Genomic DNA, 20,431 nt, shown 5'->3' with positions numbered 1-20,431 from the left:
ATTCAAGTTTGTTTCAAGCTCATGCGTTTTATGAAATGTCTTTAAGGTGCGTGCTCTATTAAATATTCATTGAAACTGTTCATATTCTATTAAATATGAATAAAATGACTTTCGCTTGCATCTTTTTTTCCTTATCACATGTAAATTTAACAACTACCTGATCAAGTATTCATCAGAGAATTTCAACTAGACATTTTCGGTCAAGTGTTCAAACGGAACGTTTTCTATCGAATGTAAATCAGCGTTTTTAAACCGCACATTGGACATGACACGTGACACGCATTTTTAACCAAATATTAATTAGTAACTTCAGCCTGTACATGTTCTACCAGTTGAATCTTTTCTAGGAAATCTTTGAAATGCATATTTTGTGTGTGTGTGTGAGTTAGAATTAAACAATGGCCATGCAGTGTAAATCCAGCTCTAAGAGTTTGTTTTGGGTTCCACTAGGGGGCACTGTTGGCACAGCTTGGTTGTTGCCTCCGCAGAGGAAGGCGCCAGTTTAAAGGTGAAGAACAAGAAGAATGGGCGCGACCTTTTGGCAACGACAGATATAGGTGAGCGTATGCGCAACACACACAAAAAAGGGATATATTTGTATTATATTCGATGTTTATGTGTAGTCAGTTGCTTCTCATTTTGTATTTGACCGTTTTCTTCGTTCAACAGACAAAAGTGCACCGGCGGCCGTGACTCTCCTTGCCCACCTGAGAGATGCTAACAGGTAAAGGAATTTTAATGGCTTACCTTCTCAGTGACATCATAGCATGTTAGCTTGTCCTCTCATTTAATTTAGCTTGTTAGTGTTTCTTTTTAGCGCTCCTTCAGTTTGGCCAATTTTAGAGCTTTAGTTTCATCATTTTAACTTAAACTTATTCTAGTTTAAAATGTTACCTTGTTACTTTTAGCATTCTACTTTAGCGTGTTAGCTTAGCATTCACAGGGACTTTTGTGTCTTGGCATGTCGTTTTAGTGCTTTAGCTTTTTGTTTTTTTTCGTTCTTCTAAAATCACCGTTGCTTTTAGCGATCTGAGAGGAATTTTAGCTTATTAGTACGTAATGGCGAGATGTTCTGAGAGTGAAGTGGTTTTTTTGATGTACAGTGGACAGCTAGCAAACAAGGTTACGGCGCTACGCGCGAACCCTCGGTAGCTACGCTGGCTCCAACGCGCTAATGAGGCTAATGGCTTAGCGGGTACATTGGCCTCCCCTTCCCGCCTCATCGGTAGGTTTCGGTTGTTAGCGGCCCGCCGTGGTGCCACTCGGTGGTGCGGCGACGGTACCTCGCAGAGATAACAATGTGCCAAAGGTGTCCGCCGCCTTCATTAGCACGACCCGCTGAGTCAGTCGTTGCCGTTGTGCAGGTGGATCTTTTTCGCCGCTTATCCGTTGACGCGACGCCGTTCCGTTATCGTGTCTGATTCAGAAAGGCTCCTGTGCCAACACTGATAGCGGATTTTGCAACCGGTGGGATAAGCTGCAAATAATTATATAATTTTTTGTGCATAACGGTTTTGCATTTTATAAGAGGAAGCAATTTCTCTTTTCTATGTTAAAAAGTGTTTGGCAACAAAGTAATTCCTTACAGTGAAGCTAATTGACAAATTTTTCAAATTGAAAAAAAAATAATAATCAAAATTAACATTTGGACTTTGCAAACGAATATGGTTTTAATTTGAATTCTGACTTGAATAAGATCCAATTCCATGCTACCACTACATATTTAACAGTCAAAATCAAGCCCAAAAAAAACGCCTTGTCTATAACGTGGATAAAATAAAGGAGAACATTTTATTTTTTTCTCATTTTTTATTTCTTAAAGTGCAATCATGCAACACTACTCTAACCATCACATTCACTTGATAAAAGTGTTCATCTTCTGCCTGCGGGGAAGGAAGTGAAATGAAATCTTTATGATTGATAACGTTTACAACACACCTCGTCCTTCTACACACACACACACACACACAAACACACACCCATACACGCACACAAAATCTCTGCATGATGGACACTTATGTGTGAAGACGTCTTCCTTTTTGCCCTGCTGGCCTTTTATTTGTTTAAGAAATGCTATTTTCTCCCTTTCATTATAAAAGTGTTTGGATCTTCCAGGTGATGTGCATTCTGATGTCTAGCTCTCTCACACACTCGTTCTCTCACACATGCACACGTACGGTCCATTTCAGTCCCAGGGCGCCGCCGCTGCTGCCGCCGCCTATTCATTGGTTCACATGGCGGCTGCGGGGGCTACGCTAGCTGAATGCTAACGAGTTGGGTGCTCTTTGGGTTGCATTTATTGCTCCTCTGTGTGTTCTCCATCTCCAGCACCCCCTCTCCACGGGCCTCCTCCCGCCCCGTCACAATCCCCCCCAAACCCTCCCCACCTGACAGCATCTTTATCTTGGCTGCTTCCCTCCCTGCTCAGCTGCTCTTTGTGTGTGTGTGTGCATGCGGGCATGATAATGCATTGTACTCGAATTTTAAAAAAGACATTACAGTCAACGCCAGCTGTTGGCTGAGGTTCCAAACTAAGACCTGGAGCCAAAAGCACAAATTGGCCAATAGGTGATGTGAAAAATGTTATAAACTTACAGACACATACATAACATAATCATATTTCAACGCAATTGCAGGCATGTCTAGGAAATAGTGTACCTATTACAGCATCTGTGTACCGTGCCTTTAAGAGGCGGGGCTTATGTGTGACGTCAAGCAATTCAATTAAAGCTTTTAAGTTTTGCCATTGCAAAATTGGATCGTTATCTTAGTTTCACCAAAAAAAAAAACCCAAAAAACAGATCGTCGTTGTAGTTAAGTAAAATCGAGGATGTGCACGTGACAAAGTGTTAGCTTCCACCTAGCTTCTCGTGGTCGTTGCGCCCGCTCCGAGCTACTGTGGCAACTTAAAAGGAAAGTGAAGCAAGGCAGCGAGCGTTTTTGCACAAGGAGGAAGCGTGCATATAAATATTCCATTAAGTGGAGTCGGCTCCATAACAGCGTTATGTATTCAGCGTGGACGCCCAAATGAAATTATTGGGGGGGTGACGGAGGGGAGCGAGTAGCTGCTTCCTTTTCTAATACTTTTCCCGCTTTGGCCCCGTGGCCTCATCACAGGTGACACTAATCCAATTTCAGCAACAATACACACACACACAAACACACACATTTTAAAGGTCACGGGAGACGGTGTGAATTTAAAAGCTCACACAAGAGAATCCATTTGAATCAATAGTGTTCTTCCTCTGCCAAAGAATAATAATATACTATTTGTGAGGAGGAAAAATGTTTTGACCTCATGTGTTGGACGTGAGAGCGGCACGGTGCCCTAGTGGTTAGATGTCCGCCTCGTAGCGTTTGAATCTCGCAAACGTGAGTTCGCTGTATAACAATCGTAATCCCGTCCCATCTCGTGCGTGGAAGATAAAATGTCGCGCCAGCAGTTTGGCGGGGAGGCGCCAGACGCTTTTTGTGTGCCAAACACGGCGGCTCACGTTAGCACTCTTTAGCTTGGCAGCGTTGTCTTGTTTGATATCGCTGCCTCCTGTTGGCGCATTCGCGCAACATGTCATTGTGGAAAAAGTCACAATAAACACACAAAACGTTCTGAACGCGTGTTTATGGATTTAAAATGCGTAGCGACTGGTCCAGCTCCTCCAGCACTTTTTTTTTTTTTTTCTTTTCCTCCATCAAACACAAGCACAAATGTATGCACCAACACGTCATCACCTTTCCACTGTGTGTACGAGCAGGAAGTGAAAAATAACACGCTTATTTATTAATGCACACACCGAAATTGAATTCATTTTCATGCTTCAGTGCTGATGGAGAAGTGGATCATGATCTAATAGCGTGTAACACACACATCCACGCACACACACACACACACACAACGCTCGCAATGATAAACAACAGTAGGCGCCGCCGACTAGTAAATTGTGAATGATTGTGCTCATTTGGACACTCCAACGGCACAGCAACAAGGCACTCTATTTTTATCAAGCCGTCATGATGTCGCTTTTGTTTCAGGGGCCGAGATTGGAGTGTCATGGCGTGGAGGCAACAACACAAATGCAATACGTCCTCTCCCACAAATGAACACAAAGCAGCAGATGTGAGTGTTTTTTTTTTTTTTTAAGTCAATTTAGTCTTATTCCACTTAAGCGGTGATAGTTTTTGTTCAAACGTAACGTTTAAGGCTCTTTCTATCTTTGAGGTCACACTTTAGTTTCAAAGTGACGACTGTTGTTGCTCTTTTAATGGATGACGGCGTTGCTGCTGTCGAAAGAAACGGTAGCGGCCGTCGACTCCCGTGAACTTTACGCCCCCCCCCCCCCCCCAATTTGGATCGATACCGTCGTAAAAAACGTGCAATAAGGGTCAGCTCAACAGCAGCAAAGGTCGTTAAATAGGGAGATTATGATTTTTATGATGTGGACACATGATGTGAAGGCATTATGGAGACATGATACAAAATGATTGATCAATATGTCATTATGGAGACTGGTAAAAATATTGTAACAACCTTATGATTCCAAGTATTATGATTGTGCTGACCTCATTGCGAAGACAATTTCGAGACACCGTGGAGCGCTTCCCATTCAACAACGGATGTGGTCGTTTTTTTTTGGTTTTTTTTGCAGGAGGCTCTTGAAGGTGACGTGAGGATGAAAGGGGCATTGTGAATATTTGATGAAGCAACATGGTGGCCACCAGTCGGAAGTCCCGGTGTCCAATCAAGCAGGTGACCTTTTCCTTTTTAAGCCACGCAGTGCACACTTCAAACATCCGTCTGTCCGTCAACACATGGACGCACACACACTTGGGGGAAAAAAAAAATCAAATAAGAGCATCATGAAGCGTGTTATATTTGTACACAAGTAGCGCGTTTGTCCTCACTTCCTGGCGGCGATGACGGAAAGTTCCGGAGCGGTCGCACGGGTGCGCTTAGTGAAGGTGTGAAGTCTTGGCAGGCCAAAGAGGGATAATGATTTTATTTCAGCGCCCCGCAGGTGCATTGTGGGTGTCGGCACCATTGATCTGGGCCGAACGATAAGAAAGGCGGGCCGGCGACAGGCTGTTAACCCGCCGAGTCGGGAGCAGGAATCCATTTCCCGGCCTCCCGCCCGGCTCCGTATCTCCCGTCGGTGCAGCTGTCGGCTTCACAACTCCCTCTTTTTTTGTCCTCTAATCTGCTGTGAAACGCCATCACTGGCCGGGAGGAAAAATCCGCCTGCGCGGAGGTGGAATAAATGTCCTCCGCCGGGACGGAGCGGGGACATCTTGGTCGTGCGCGCTCTGGGAAAATTAATAGATTTCCAAACGGACCTGAGCCGCGACACGTCTTTTTAAACGCAGCGGCAATTGCCTTCGTTTCATCTTGCGCTGCTTCGACTCGTAATGGTAATAATGTTCATAATATAATATAACTTAATATAATAATGTACTTTTGAAAAACAGAGTTGTGCCGCAATTAATTCGAGAGTCAAGATTTTTGCTGTGATACAATTTAACAAACTAATTACAACAAATTACAAAGTGAATAACCCCCCCCCCCCCTCCCCGAGTCAAAACGAAAGGAAGTCCCCAATGAAAAATCCAAAAGCTATTCCACCTGTGACACTTGAATGTAAACAAACACCTGTCTGCCCCTTCGCATCATCCATAATGTAAACACCATCTGCCCTAGCATTCGCGCACGTAATGTAAATACACGGCCATTTGCGCGCACGCACACACACACACACAGACACACACACACAGGGGCTCGCACTGCCTCCTGGGCCGTAACCGCTGCATAGCGCGCGTGAGGGTAATTGAATTTGACCCGTGGCTAACGAGGGTGGCGTCCGTCTAATTGAACGTGACAGGGCATCGGCAGTCCCACTGACCCCCCCCCCCCCCCCCATCCCCTTACCGCCCACTCCCTCCCGCCCCTCCTCCGGCCCAAAGTGACTTTATCCCAAACGCATTCCCAGGATGTTTGTCATTGTGAAACGTCTCCGTTGAGCGCGACGCGGTGGCTGCCTCGGTTACCGTGACGAGCGGTGAGGTCCAAAAAGGGGACAGGCGTGTACAGGGCATCAATCAGCGCCACCGCTCTCCTCCAGGCTCGGTCGTGTCCTTTTATGTCCTGATCAGACTTAACGCAAGCGGACGTGATTGGTGGAGTCCTTAAACGCAGCGTTTTGTTTGGAGATTCACCTTTGTAACTTCACCTTCTTTGTCGTCGTCTGTGCAAATGGGGAAGCGATAAAAAGAAGAAACTTTTCAAGATTTCCAAAGTTCACCTTATGGCCATTTTCCATCTCTGTTGTTCCCCATCCTTGTAGAGGTGTCTTTGTCTATTTCCGCCCCCCACTCCCACCCGGTCTCCTCACCGTCCCCGATCCAGGCCGTGCAAAGCTGCTCCATCAGCTCCCGACACTTTTATCAGCGTCGCCAGACTTCCCAAGGAGCTGAAACACCCAGAAAAAGACTCCATATTTTATTCTTATCCTCATTAGACGTCTGAAAAAGAAGACGCCGCTTCCCCCGCACCAGACCTCCTGCTTTTGTCTTCTAAATCTGCCTGGCGGGGGTTTAGGGATTGGGGAGGGGAGGGGGGGGGGTATGATGGGTGAGAAACGATGGGGTGGGAGGGGGTTGTGTTTTTGATAGAGCCGCCGTGATCCTCTTCACTGATATGCTGAGGAAGAAGATTCAGGCCAGGATGAAAAGGCAACAAATGTTCCGCCGAGGATCCTGGAGGGCATCGGGCAGACCAGGACGCACATAAACACAAAAATACACAAAAACATAAACGTCCACACTCGGCGTTGACACACTCCTGCTCAAAGGACCAAGATAAATCATTTGAAACTTTTCCCACCCTCAATGCAACCTCTAACCTTTACAAAGCAATTGATAATAAAGTACCTACTGGTACATCTGAACTTTGTTCGGGATTAATCAGAGGCACTTAAAATGCCACCAGTTGGATGCTGACCGCTATCTAGAAAGTGCTTGAATGTCATTGGCTAATTTTTAACACCGCTTCACCCCCTCTTATAAAAGGGTGTGTACACTTATGCAACCACTTTTTCCCCAGGTTTTCTTTTTTTTTTACATCCCATATTGACAATATTTCCTTTTTTTAAATTGAGATAAACATCTTAAAGTTCACAATGATGAAATAATTTCATTTTATGTATCTTTTTTACATGACAAAAACCTTTGTGTAGGATTTTTATAGCCACAGTAAACAACCATACAGTGTACATCAATGTTTTATCTGTGTGTGTGTGTGTGCGCTAAACTCTATTTACCAAAGATGGATTAAAGTGCAAGTTCGCAGCAGCGTGTTTGCGCTGTTTTTAATGACGCTGACATTTACGTTCATGTTGGTGTTTTTTATGCTAATGGGTGTCAACAAACTACAAACTGCGCTCGTGTATCTTTATGACGCTCATATTAATGTCGAAATGTCTCTATTAAAGTTCACGTCGATGTTAATGTAGATAAACAAAAATCTCTGTCTGTTTACGTAACCTTAGCGTCACCTTCATTAATTGCATGTGCGCGTGTGCGTGTGTCACACACGCACACAAAAAGAAAAACACTCGAGGTGAAGTGCACACGCTGCGTTAGCGCTGTGCATTAGGCTTGATTCATGTGGTATTCTCCAAATGCTATTAGCGCAGAACAAGCTTTTAGACAAGTCGAGGCTCCAGAGTGGTCACTGAAGCATATCCTGGTGATATTATGGGATGCTCATGACGCTACGGTGACACAAAGCCCACAAAGCATGAACAAAATTGAAAGACAACAACTAGTCGAAGCTAATTAGTGACACCATTTTGTCATATTCTGTCACAGACTGTTCTTACATTGCAGTTAACTGTGAGACAACAAGAAGTAGCCTGATGCTAAGCTAACTGTAAATGGCGGTAGTTAAAATTCAATATTTTGATTAGTCACTGTTAGCAGCTTAGCCAGTGTTAGCCTGACTTCGCCTGAGGTGACATTTTGATTACTTTTCACCGATTCGCATGCTGCTCTTCTTCAAATCCTGCCAGACCCCCAAAACGTGTCCTGGTGTTCTTCATGTGTCAAGTTTCACAAGTCAAGCAACAGAACAAAAAAAAAACAATCCATTTGCGTGACCGCCGGCATTAATTCCACAAAGCGTTGCGGCGAACACTTTTGACTCTGACGTTCCGTCTTAATTCCCACGGCAAGGTTTTTTTTTTTTTTTTTTATTCCGAGTGCCGTCCTTGAAGCGGACCCTTCACGCTCCGGCTCGCCTCCGTGGCCTCGAGCCGGCGCGGGTGTTCCGGTTTGATCCGACGCCATGAGAGTTTGTCTCGGCCTTGGCGTCTTCAGAGGGACGACGTCTGCTTGTGCTTTTTTTTTTTTTTTTCTTTTTCCCACAAAAGCCATGCGCCGCAATTAAAGTCTGCAACGCTCATCAATGTCACAACAGAACGAGAACTTCTGAATTGTTTTTGTTCCCCACCGGCTTCTGACAAATCAAAAAAATCGGTCAAACCGGAAAAAACATGTCCATTTTTTCCCCCCCCCGCTTATTAACTATCTTAAAAGCGCCGTTGTTACATTTTCTGGCACGCTAGACGCACTAGTGTGGCCGCAACCGTCGTGGTGGTTATGATTTGTGTCGACTTGGCGGCCGTGCGCCAAATGTCTTGTCAACAGAAGAGTTACGCCTTGTGGAAAAAAAAAAAGTCATGAATAATAATAACCTGATTAGCACAACAGACTCGTTCACAATCCAGTGTTTCGGTCTTTCACTCAATCATTGATTTATTAATTCTTAGTGTATTGTGATGTACAACGTCCATAACCTCTGGATGACTCCGCCGCGTTTTGATTGGCCGTTTTGTTGCCGACCGTCATGGCCGCCACTTGAGCGACAGGCCCCGAATTAATTTGCCTTTGAAGAAGATCTGCTTAGCGGTGGTGGCAGCGGTAGCTTTCTTTTTAAATTTTTTTTTTTTTTCCCTGACTCAGCTGGAAAAGTAAACGGCGGGCGAAGCGCGAGTGGGAGTGAAGACTAGCTGTCAGCCTGAACGCTATTTGCTCTGCATTCATTAAAATTCTATTCAGAATAATCACACAAATGTCAAGTTTGGAAACGTTCTTCCACTTGGTGGGGACACGTGACCTTGAGAGCAAAAATAAATAAATAAAGTCGAGTCTTAGTCTCATAACCAAATCCTAAATAAGTATACGACACGAAACAGCGCGTATTAAAATAAGATTCAATCGGAACATCTGCAGAGAGGCAGAAAGTGACGCTCCAGTGTGAAATTTGATGAAATATGATTAAAGTCGTCCGTGATTTGTAGTTTCATTATTTATACCTTCATAATACCTAATAAAGTAAGTCCGGCTGTTGTTTAATGTCGCCCCAATGGCGCTTTAATAATTGCAAAACTGGATATTACACGTCATACGTGTCACAACATATACATACAAAGCCTATATTTCATATTTTCATATAATCATGTATTCCTGTGTCATGTGTTATTCCCCGTATCCACATAAGTGATTATATGTACATATTTTTTTTTTTCCCGATAATATGCGTGCTACGTCGTGAACGGGATATTTTCCGAGCTTTCTTCATCTTTCAATCGTCGTCATGAATATTGCATCAAGTGATTACTGCGCCCTCAATCTAATATTCATGTTTTTAATATCAGCCGCGGCGGCCTCACTCAATTGTCATGTTTGTCTTTTGGGAAATTACAAAAAGCACCAGATACTTGCCTCCGTCAAATGAAACACATCCTTCATCGCAGATTATTATTCATAACACGCATTATTCATCGCACACATTATTCATCACGTTATTCCCATTGAAGGGGCACATCTGCCCGGTCAGCACTTTTCGTCTTTTTCAACGCGTGATTGCTTGAACATCAACTAATAGAACAATAGATCATATCTGGGATGTATCTACATTAATCAGCATTTTTTTTTTTCTTTTCTTGCTTGTGCCGTAACACGTGTGGCCATATTTCAAGTGCTCCTTGAAAAAGTGTTTTCCTGTATCCACCACCATCTGCGCGTGTGCTGTTAGCGTGACGGGAATACTCGATTAGCGCTGTTTTGGCGTGTTAGCAAAAAACGGCTAATAACTAGCTGTCCTTTGGAAGGTCAAAGACGCGTGTTAACATTCCGCCGGCGTTTCTTCTTGTCTTTCGAATGACGTCGTTTGAATAAGCGGTGAGCGGCATCGTGTACCGCCTCACAGTCTCAAGGTTCTGGGTTCGAATCTGGTTAATTCCTCCCGCATTTCAAAAACGTCCTGGCATGAATACCGTTTATGCTCGCACGTTTTTGAAATGCGGGAGGAATGAACCGCTGAATTATCCATCGGTGTGAATGCCACTAATTGGTGACCAATTGAGGGCAAGTCCGCTTGACCTCGCCAGAAGTCGGCTGAGAGGGAGACTCGACTCTCGCAGTTCGCTTCTGCGTCGACGTTTTAGTTGTGGAAGCTGCTCGAGAACTTCCTAAAAGGGTTTATCGTCGTATTTGTTTTTCTTCCGGCAAAGTTCTCGCATGGTTTAAGCATTATTTCACGCTTATGGTTCACCTAGACGGTTATTCTCATATTTTTCTGTTTTTAATACGCTGCTGAATTGAGCGAACAGCGAGCGTTAGAAAAGCGAGCATTCGATGCTAGGAGGCAAAGTGAGGACATAGATCACATTTCTGTTCTATTTACATTTTATGAGACAAGACAGAAGCTCTCTGGCAGTGTGTCAAATGTGTTAAAAAAAAACCAACAACAACAAGAAAAGCTTTATACCAGCCAGCCCTTCTTTCTTTGACAAATATGATGTCATGTCATAAAAATCCAATAATTTATTGTTACATCCTGACAAAGTGTTTAAGAACACCACCGCACAGGAAGTTTGACTCAAACAATAACAATGTTGATTTAAGATCCTCCTGAGCGCGCGTGTGTGCTAACGTGTGTGTGTGTGTGTGTGTATATGTGTGAGGGAGAGTGAGTGTATCCTACACTTTTCCTACGTGCATTTGCACTTGACATTTCTCGACAAGGTCACACTTTTTACTTAGTACACAAAACACACATTAGCAGACACACACACACACGTAGTGCAGCTCGAACGATGAATTTGAGCACACCGCTAACGAGCAATTAACATGGTGATCTTAATGTCCATGAATTTATCTTGCTTTAATGAACGTTTGCTGATTAATGGCGCGCACACACACACACAAAACATCAAGTGGAGACGATCATTTCAGATGCACCTTGGAAAATGGAGACATTATTTTACTTGACTTCCTGGTTGAGTCACATGACCCCATTCTTACAGCTACTACACCATGCTAGGTGGCTACATGCTAGCCTGTTAACATGTTATTGAGCTTGTTAACCTCACTAAAATGATCTTAAAGAACGTCCTCTTGTTGTGCCTTAAGTCTTTAAAATCCAATATGGAGACTTATTGGACCAAGTTGGCCACGACCACAGGAAGTGCAACATTTGAGCTGTTTTCTCATTTGCGTTCTTCTCTCTCCTTAGGTCCTTATGAGCTCGCCAAACGCATAAACCAAGAACCATTACCCAAATGCTGAACACACCGATTGGTTGGCTTGCCTTGGAAGATGTCCCACGATGCATTTTGGGCTGGTAAGTTTTCACCAATAGTGCGTTCCGAGGAAAACTGTACTTGGTAACTTCACCATATTCTGCTTTCTTGACATTGATTTTGACATATCTTCCTTTCTTGTATTTGTTTGGTCACCTCATGCCTAAACCTGACTTGGAACATGTAGCGCTTAGCATTTTAGCACGTGATTATTTTAGCCTGTTTCCCGTCACGTAAAAACGGAACCAAGGTTTTCCCGCTGTGTTGTCTTCCCGTTGTCATCCGAGAGCGGGTAACCGTCGCGGCTAATTGTCGCCTACTGTCGCCGCAATTTGCTGAATTGTGCTTTCAGCTGCTGACTCGCTCCACGGCGCCCCGCTGAGGCCGTGGGGGGAAACAGCTGCACTCAGCAGGTCACCGATGCAAAAAAATAAAAAGCCTAATTGCTTTTTAATGTGCCCCACTGCCGGAGTGTGTGCGTTCGTGTGTGTGTGTGTGTGCGTGCGTTTGTGTGTTCACAGTTTAATGAAGTTTAATTAATGCAGGTCACTTTTTGTTCATTGTGGTTTTTCCTTTGAAGTAAAAATACGAATAGCGTGAAACCCCCATTTATCATGGGGGACACATTCCACATGGTTTTAAATATGAGTTAAATATTAATTGTGAACCGCTGCTGTGTGGCACAACTATATATATATATTTTTAAATATATTTATATTGCGTCGTCGTGTAGCATTGAGGCTTTTGAGATTGATGTCAAATAAGGCCTGACTACTAAACTCATGGCCTGCCACTGATATTCTGAGAGTCAAACAACTTGTTGAGGGCGAAGCCAAGCGTCTTGGCAATGACATTTGTTTCATCTCCATCTCGCCAGTCTGGTCACATGACATCCCCTTTGTTGATATTGAGCGGCGGCGCGCATCGAACCAGACGCGATGAAGTTGCCAGCCAATGATCATAATAAGCCGGCCGGCGCTCGGCGACGGAGACTAAATGAACATCGCGTAAATTGGCGCTTGAAAACAACGCGATCGATGGGCGGAGAGTCCTTCATGCCGAGAGAGAGAGAGCGCCGGTATTGATGTCGTCATGGCGACGCTCGTGGGAAGTAATGAAGTTTAAATACGTTTTTTTTTACTGTACACTGGTGCCTTGGGACACCAGTTACTTGATTCCAATAAGGAGCCGTTTGGTAAATAGCAATGGATTGATTTAATTAAAAAAAAAAAAAAAAAGGTCTTGCCAAAGCTTACTTTTTGTCAGATGACCGCCGCGCTGCGATCGACAGGCGACACGTGCTCGCGAGCGTGACATCGGCGGCTGACAAAATGACAGCTTCAACTGACGGCCGGGACACGCACGCTTGCATCCCAACTATTAACAGGTCGTAATCGGGAGATGGGGCGAGCGAACGAGCGTTTGCTTGATCATTAATTACTCGACTCAAATAAGAGAAGTTTTTATTTTTGTTCATCTTGACTTTGCCATTCGTTTATCTCTCGTTGAGTCAGCGGATTCTCATGCAGGCACATTGACATAAAAGTGAGCTAAGTAAAGAAAAATTCAAGTAGACTTTCTCTCTCACCTGTCCCCTGCACTAAATGCACTGTTGAACCAACTTGTGACCTGCTTCCCCCCCCCCCCCCCCCTCCCCACGGCATGCTAATTGCTAACAACAATTAGCGGCACATTTGTTCAGTCATTAGTGAGGAAAGCTGATGAGCTTTTGCTTGTAATTAGCCATCAGCGCAAAGCTGCAGACGACTAATGATGGCGCCCCCCGGAGGACGATTAGGGCATTGATTGTCTTTTCCTCGTTTCAGAAAACAAGCGGCTGTTCTGTTTTGTTGGGTTTGTTTTTGCTTTGCTGTTTTGTGGGGATGACCTACAAAAGCTTTCGGGATACTTGAGATGTTTAATGCCAATCCCGGTTCAAGTTTAACGTGGAAATAAACAAACGGATTTGAGCTTTGTTTTGAGTTATGGATGTGGTCAGAGAACAAGCCAAACTTGTATCTCAAGGCACCGCTGTTCAGACACTTGATTAGGTACACTGGCTCATGACATCAAAATTGAGTGAAGATTGAAACATGGGCGTATCCAAATATTATTAGTAAAGGCATTTTTCTTATTATGAAATCAATGAGCAGATATCTGAAATGTGTTTGGATCTTCATGATGAGGAATTTGGCCTGCAGGGAGAACTTTTACAAATATGAAGACTCAGCAGCTAATTATTTGTTAGTGTTGATGATGAAGACGCTTCCTCGGGAGAGTCTTCCTCAGGCTGACGGCGTCTTCATCGCCGCCGCCGCCGCCGGAATACGAAGCAGCCGCCGCCACCGCCGACGGAATAATCACATCACATCAGATCATAGCTCACTTTTTATTGCTGCAAATATTAACACCTGCAGGCGACCACATGGAATATTCAAGTACTTGGCTGCCGAGGAGAAGCAGGAGGGAAAAGAAAATTATAGCAGGATGAGAAGGAAGGGGGAAGAGAGAGGAATGGAAAGATGATGGCGGTAGAAGAAGAGAAGGAAGAAAAGGTGGACGACGATGGTTAGGAGGAGGAGGAATTGAAAAATGAGGAAGATGAAGTGAAAGAACGAGAGGAGGACTAAGATGATGAGCAATCGAAAGATGAAGCGCAACGGGAGGAGGAAGACGATTTATGCGAGGGAGAAGAAGGTCAGAGTAGGATGAAGATGTTTGAAGTCTTAAATGTCATGTCGGCTGCGAACAAATCATCCTTTGTCTTGGGGAATGTTCTTTGTCAACTCCAACAAATATTGATCAATAACACACGCTGAACGCTTTTGCGAGGCACAATTAGCATTTTGTGCCCGATCAAAACACAAACAGGAGGCTATAAAAAAGCAAATATTGGAATCAATTGCCGAGAAGGTTGAAAACCAACTTTGACTGCCGACCGCTTTCCCAAGAGTGTATTTTGTCGTCGTCGTCTTTATTGTTTACTGCTGCTTTGGCACATTGCGGGGAAAGTTGAACTGGTCATGTGAGTGTGAGACACAAGTCGGATGTTTGTCTTCATGGCTCTCATGTCCATGCAGCACTTTTCCAAGATGGCATCATGTTGTGATGGGATAGCGCCCGCGAGGCTTCTCCCTTCCCTGCTCAATTAAAAGTATGAGGGGAGGGGGTAGTGGGGGTCCGCGGCGCGGGGCTCGTTTAGTTTCGTGATGAGAACAACTTTGACTCCCACACTGCCTCCCGCCTTTCGACATTCGCACGCCCCAAAAGTATGCAGCGGAGGAACTTAGATACACACACACACACAGAGTTCATTACACCGAGGCTCCCACTGGTGAGTTGGAGGGCGATCTCTTGCCTCCTTTTGCCTCCCCCTTCCCTCACTAATGGGAGTGTTTGGGGGAGGAGGGAGGGGGCGGTGGATAGTGATGGAGGATGTGTTGGAAAAAACACTCCAACCTACAAAGAGAAGATGTTTGCACAAAAGACCCCTGAGCAAAAGCTGTGTGTGTGCTTGTGTGCTTGTGTGTGTGTGTCTTGTTCTAGCCAAGGTGACCTTGACTTTCTCTCTACGAGCAACACATTATGATTATAGTCTATTCTTATAAATATTGTATATATTTTTTTATATTAATAGTGTATTATATGAAATGCTTTTGTGTGTTTACAAACACATTTTGCACAACTAATTGTTACGTCACCTTTTTTGTGCATTGGAATAATATTTGGGTCTTTTCTTTTCTTGCGAGGATTATAATTGGACACCTTAACCTCTGTCTTGAATTAGAAACCCTAGCCCCTTGTTGTAAACCCGAATTCCAGTTTGAAATCAAATCCGGCTTGAACCGCTAATTTGACCTCCATCTACAGTTTTAAAGCCAAGCCGAGCTTGCAACCCAAGTTTGAAACACCAACACCGACGTAGAAGCTCAAACGGCTTTTCTTACGGCTCACTATTTGGCAAGCTGCAGCTAATGCTTGCCTTTCACCTATTTTGACAGTGGGCTCACTATTTTGCAAGCAGTAGGCAACTCTTGAATGACATGATGTCAGCCTGAAGGTCACGTGACTTGTTGACATGTTTTTGTTGGTTGTCGTGAAGCAGACAGGCTAACGTTAGCACCTGCAGACAAACTGCGAGCTGCTGTCGATCACGTGCGTGCACCCATGTCACTTCCCTGCAGGAGGGAGCAGGAGGCTCTTGTGTGGCAGCTTAATTAGTCTTTTCAGTGCACGTGTGTGTGTGTGTGAGGTTTTGGGGGTGTCATAAAAGCGCACGTAGCATGAAGGGCGGCGTGTTACATTGGGCCACAAATGGGGCAGATTAAAATGCTCTGATGAGTTATGGGTCATTAAAGGCTTCTCAGGCTGCTAATCAGAACCACATTTCCTCCTACTCGCATACACACAGACGCACACACACACACTCTCACCTCATGACAGCTTCCTTTCCTTCCTTCCTTCCACCACCTGTGCTTCCAGTGTCACCTTGCGATTGACTGACTCGAGTCTCTTTGGTGCAGAGATCTTGCTAAATTGCCACATTAGAGGCATAGAAGTGTTGTTACTAACTGATTGCCATATAGTGAGATCACACGAAGCGACAGATGCTGTTTGCCAAATAGTAAGCCAACCCTCAGAATAAGTTACCATGCAAAAAAAAAATAGCTACTGTTTGCCAAATAGTGAGCCCATTGTCAACGTGACACGCAAACGTTATCTACTGCTTACCGAATAATGAGATTGCACTCAAAGATATGCCAAGCGAGCTATATCTTATCGACTCGAAAATAGAACATGCATAAGTTGGCTACTGCTTGCCAAATAGTGAACAAACACTCAAGCAGAGGATATGTGAGCCTTACTTACCGCTTATCAGATAGTGATCCTAAACTGAATAACAACACAAGCGAGTCTTATTCCCAGCTTGCCATATAGTGAGCGTACACATTATGACAAGCAAGCCAAATAGTGAGCTAACACAAAACGAAGGAACAAGCAAGAGTTAGCCAACGCTAAGAGGAGCTAATGCGAACGTAGCGGCAGCGGCCGAGGAAATCCAAGGTCATCCCAACGGAAACTGGTGCTTAAAAAAAAAAAAAAAAAAACACGCAGGCAAGGGGCTGAGGGACCGTTTAGTCAGGTTGCTTTGGCAAAAGTAGACTAGCCAAAAATCTCGCGCTGTAGCCTTTGTTGTCAACGTGGCCCGTAGCGCCGGCGTGGGCGCAGCGCCGACACTCAATTCACCTACACACACGTACACAAACACACACTACTCTAAACGCACACACACACGGCATCGACTACCTGCGAGCGTGCCAGACGCAAGGTGAGGACTCCTCGCTTTGACGTACAAGGCTGTCTTTGAATAGGGATTTGGCGAGAACTCTCACTTTTCTTCGAATCTGTTCGTAAAGACCTGGCAAGTGGCGGGTAGCTCTTATCTTTGTGCAGGTTCATTATTTAGCAAGCAGGAGCTACTCACATATTTCTTTTTTCCTTTGAGGGTTAGCTTTTCCCTTCCTTTGTTGGTATACTCACTATTTGGCACTAACTTTTTTTGTCGTTGCGTGCGAGCTCACTTTTTGATAAGTGTCAGCTAACTCGTGCTTGTCTTATCTTTTCGTGTCAATGTTTGCATGTGGGCTCACTTTTTGGCAAGCAGCGACTACATTCGTAAAATTCATTCACCTGCGAAGCAGACCGATTATTTCAGCACGAATGTGAAAACTCAGCAGATTTGCTCGCAGTGCTAAAAAGTCAACTGAGCGTGTCACGCCAGCGGGCAGCCAGGCCAACGACGGCTGACGAGCACATGAGCAAACTGGCCGTGAAGGAGCGTCTTTGTCTTAGTTTTGCTTTTATCGTTGTCATCATCAGATGATGTTTTTGTTGCGAAGCACAGGGAGGGAGCGGAGCGTCCTTGACTCTCAGGACATTCAGAATGTTCTCCAACTCTTCCATCCCACCATTTCACGGAAAAATATGTAAATGATGTTAAATTTGATTATAATTTCAACCTCTATTTGTAAACATATCACTCGGCTAAAAGAAAGACTTTCTTCTTTGGCCCTTTTGAAAGCTTTATTGATGTCCGTCGATGCCGACAAAAGACTTATGCCACATAAAAATATGCGTGTTTATGCGGACGTGTCCCGTAGCGTTGTTTCTCCCAGCTGAGCTGAACTTAAAATTCTACAGGCTTGGTCTGCTGAACACAGACACTCACTAAGTCAAAGTGTGACTCACTGGAGCTTCTGGTCCCAGCTGAGCACTCCGCCGCTAGCTTATTAGCATACTTGTGTCTTTGTGTGTGTATTGTATGCGTATGCATGAGTGTATAATGTGGCGCTCTCGCGCCCAAACAAGTGTCGCTTGTGCCGAGCCCCTCCAACAATCTGCTGCGGTAATCGCCTCACTTGTCATTTGGACGCCGGCCTTCTTTTCTCAGAGAGCTTTTGGAGAACACTCGGGATGCCGATTAGCGCACTTTAAGCTGGACATCTTGGTCCACGTTCACCTTCTTCTCCTCCTCCTCCTCCACCTGGCCAGTGATGAGGTGTGGAAGACATGGTAACCAGAAACCGGGTCACATGACTAAATCAAAGTTTTCAAATTTCGGACTTGTGACTTGCAGATTAGGAAAGACTTGCCTTGATTACACGACATTGGATTTCAAATCATCTTTGCTAATTGACATGAATGCAAATGCCATTAATCCACTCCAGCCTTTTATAAAATAGCGACAAAAAAAAAACATGAATAAGAAAAGTCGTACTTTAAAGTACTATAAGAATGTATAGAAATAACCTAATTCCATAAAATGTAAAAAAAGTAAATTAAATTAAAGCACTACTGCATTCACTGTGCTGCGTCTCATAGTGTGCATATTTTGGCCACCGGAGGGCAGTAGTCTACATTCATACGTCGTATATACACAAAGAAGACGGTGGCAACTGCTCAATAACCAGCAGATAGTATACAAATATATATGTAAATATAAACTTGTGAGTATTGTTATTTTTCTTTTCATCACAGTAACTCGGGCCATGTTTTTAAAACTTCAGACGACTCATGACTTGCACACATGACTTCGTCGCTCCTCCCGGCTCTGCTAAAACCTCAACATGTGATGTTCCCAACACCTCAGTAGTTGGTAGAAATGTCATAATCATGGATAAGGGAGATGCCAGAAATTTAATTGACATAAATCGTGTAACAAGCTTGGCGACGGGAAAAAATTAAACTCATAAGTCAAGGTACCAAGTTGTTTCCTGTTTTCCAATACGCGTCCACGTCGCCGCCTTTCTCCCTCGATGTTTCATTCCGGAGCTTCGTTGGCGTCTCTGAAATGCATCTTATGAGTATACCGGTCTGACCTTTCACTTTGCGGCGTGACCCATCCGTCGTCCGACATCGATCTGTCCGACCGCCGTCCCGGAGTTGACCTTCATTTTAAGCGAGGAAGCCCGCCTTCCAATATTGAATCAGTTCCTCCTCTCCATTAACTTCCCGTCACCTCCTCCTTGTCAACGTCGATGTTCCATCACGGAGATTCCGTCAGGTCGGATTGTCGTGGCGCGGCCGTCTCGGTGATCGTCTCCGCCGGCGAGGCTGACGTGTGTAGACGACCATAACTCATGAAGGCTGATGGGCTGTGTGTGTGTGTGCTCTAATGGAGCTAAGAAATTAGACTAATGGAATGTTTGTCATTTGTTATATCCAGATATTAGTCAGTGTCCAAAGGAGGCCACAGACCGAATTTATCCAGCCTGTTTGTTTTTTTTTTAACCTCGACTCGAAGCTACATTAGCCGCGGCATCCGTTATCATCGTCATGGTGATCGATAGCCCACAAAAACACCAAATGTTAAAGCGGAACGGGAGATTTATTGAGTGAAAGGAGTATTTTTGTCAACCTAAGTACACAGAGGATGCGTTCAAAACCTTCCCACCTTCCCTGGATAGGCAGAAACATTCAATTAAGAAAGGTTTTTGTCATGATAGCTTAATAGGTCAAACACAATTATGTTATTTATTCATTATTTATTCAGCACGCTGTTGTTTACTTGATTGTCTATTGTGGGCCATGTCTTGTCACCGTGGGATAGGGGGGAATGAAATTTCGGTTTCTTTGTGTGTCTTTGGCATGTGGAGAAATTGACAATAAAGCTGACTTGACTTTGACTTTGACTTTGATCATGAGTAAAAGGTTTTGTGAAGCCATGCCACCAAATTTTGGTTCAAAGCAGCTATTTTTAGGTATATTTTGCAAAAGAGAACGGATCCATTTCTTTATTGATACCAAATTTAAATCATATGTACTTGACAGACGGAGAACATGAAGTTCGTAAAATTGGGATTGTGTTTGTTTTTTTGTACACAGTGAACGCGGTGCACCTATTTTGATGTGGAAAAAAGCTACAAGCACAAATGACTCCCGGCGTGGCAATATTTCTAAGTGCGCGCTCCTTCTCCTCTTGTAACACCAATATTGTTTGTAGCGGCATCCCATAATAACATCCCCACGGTGCCCGCTGTTCTCCAGACAAGCCTGGCAAAGTGCAGCTATGAATACATTGAAGGAATAAAAGTGGTTTCATTCTAATGGGATCGAGCAGCTGAGATGGACTTTAATGAAGTGTTGATTAAATATGATCAGTAGAAAACCTTTTATCACGTTGTTTGGGATCAACTCGTGTTGCGCCGTGTTTTCTCCAACAACTCCATTACTTTTCCTCCCCCCCCCTTGTGTTTGTGTCATCCGGTGACGGACGGAGATAAGCTGCCCTCTCAGGC

At 44.3% G+C, this 20,431-nt stretch overlaps 1 long non-coding RNA gene across 2 annotated transcripts; it reads left to right on the top strand.

Annotated features, from left to right (window-relative positions):
• The first annotated feature begins 435 nt into the window (after positions 1 to 435).
• Positions 436 to 20,366, top strand: LOC125974719 (uncharacterized). Of its 2 annotated transcripts, none has more exons than XR_007483700.2 (6): positions 436 to 557; positions 670 to 724; positions 4,030 to 4,114; positions 4,644 to 4,744; positions 11,567 to 11,674; positions 20,019 to 20,366. It is a non-coding gene; the product is annotated as an uncharacterized lncRNA (long non-coding RNA). The 2 variants fall into 2 exon arrangements; XR_007483699.2 differs by lacking the exon at positions 20,019 to 20,366 and adding an exon at positions 11,986 to 13,281.
• Positions 20,367 to 20,431: the final 65 nt, after the last annotated feature.

Source organism: Syngnathus scovelli, chromosome 9 (assembly GCF_024217435.2).
Source record: "Syngnathus scovelli strain Florida chromosome 9, RoL_Ssco_1.2, whole genome shotgun sequence".
NCBI lineage: Eukaryota > Metazoa > Chordata > Actinopteri > Syngnathiformes > Syngnathidae > Syngnathus > Syngnathus scovelli.
The sequence above is the reverse complement of the archived record's forward strand: the minus strand, read 5'-3'. Positions and strand labels throughout refer to the sequence as shown.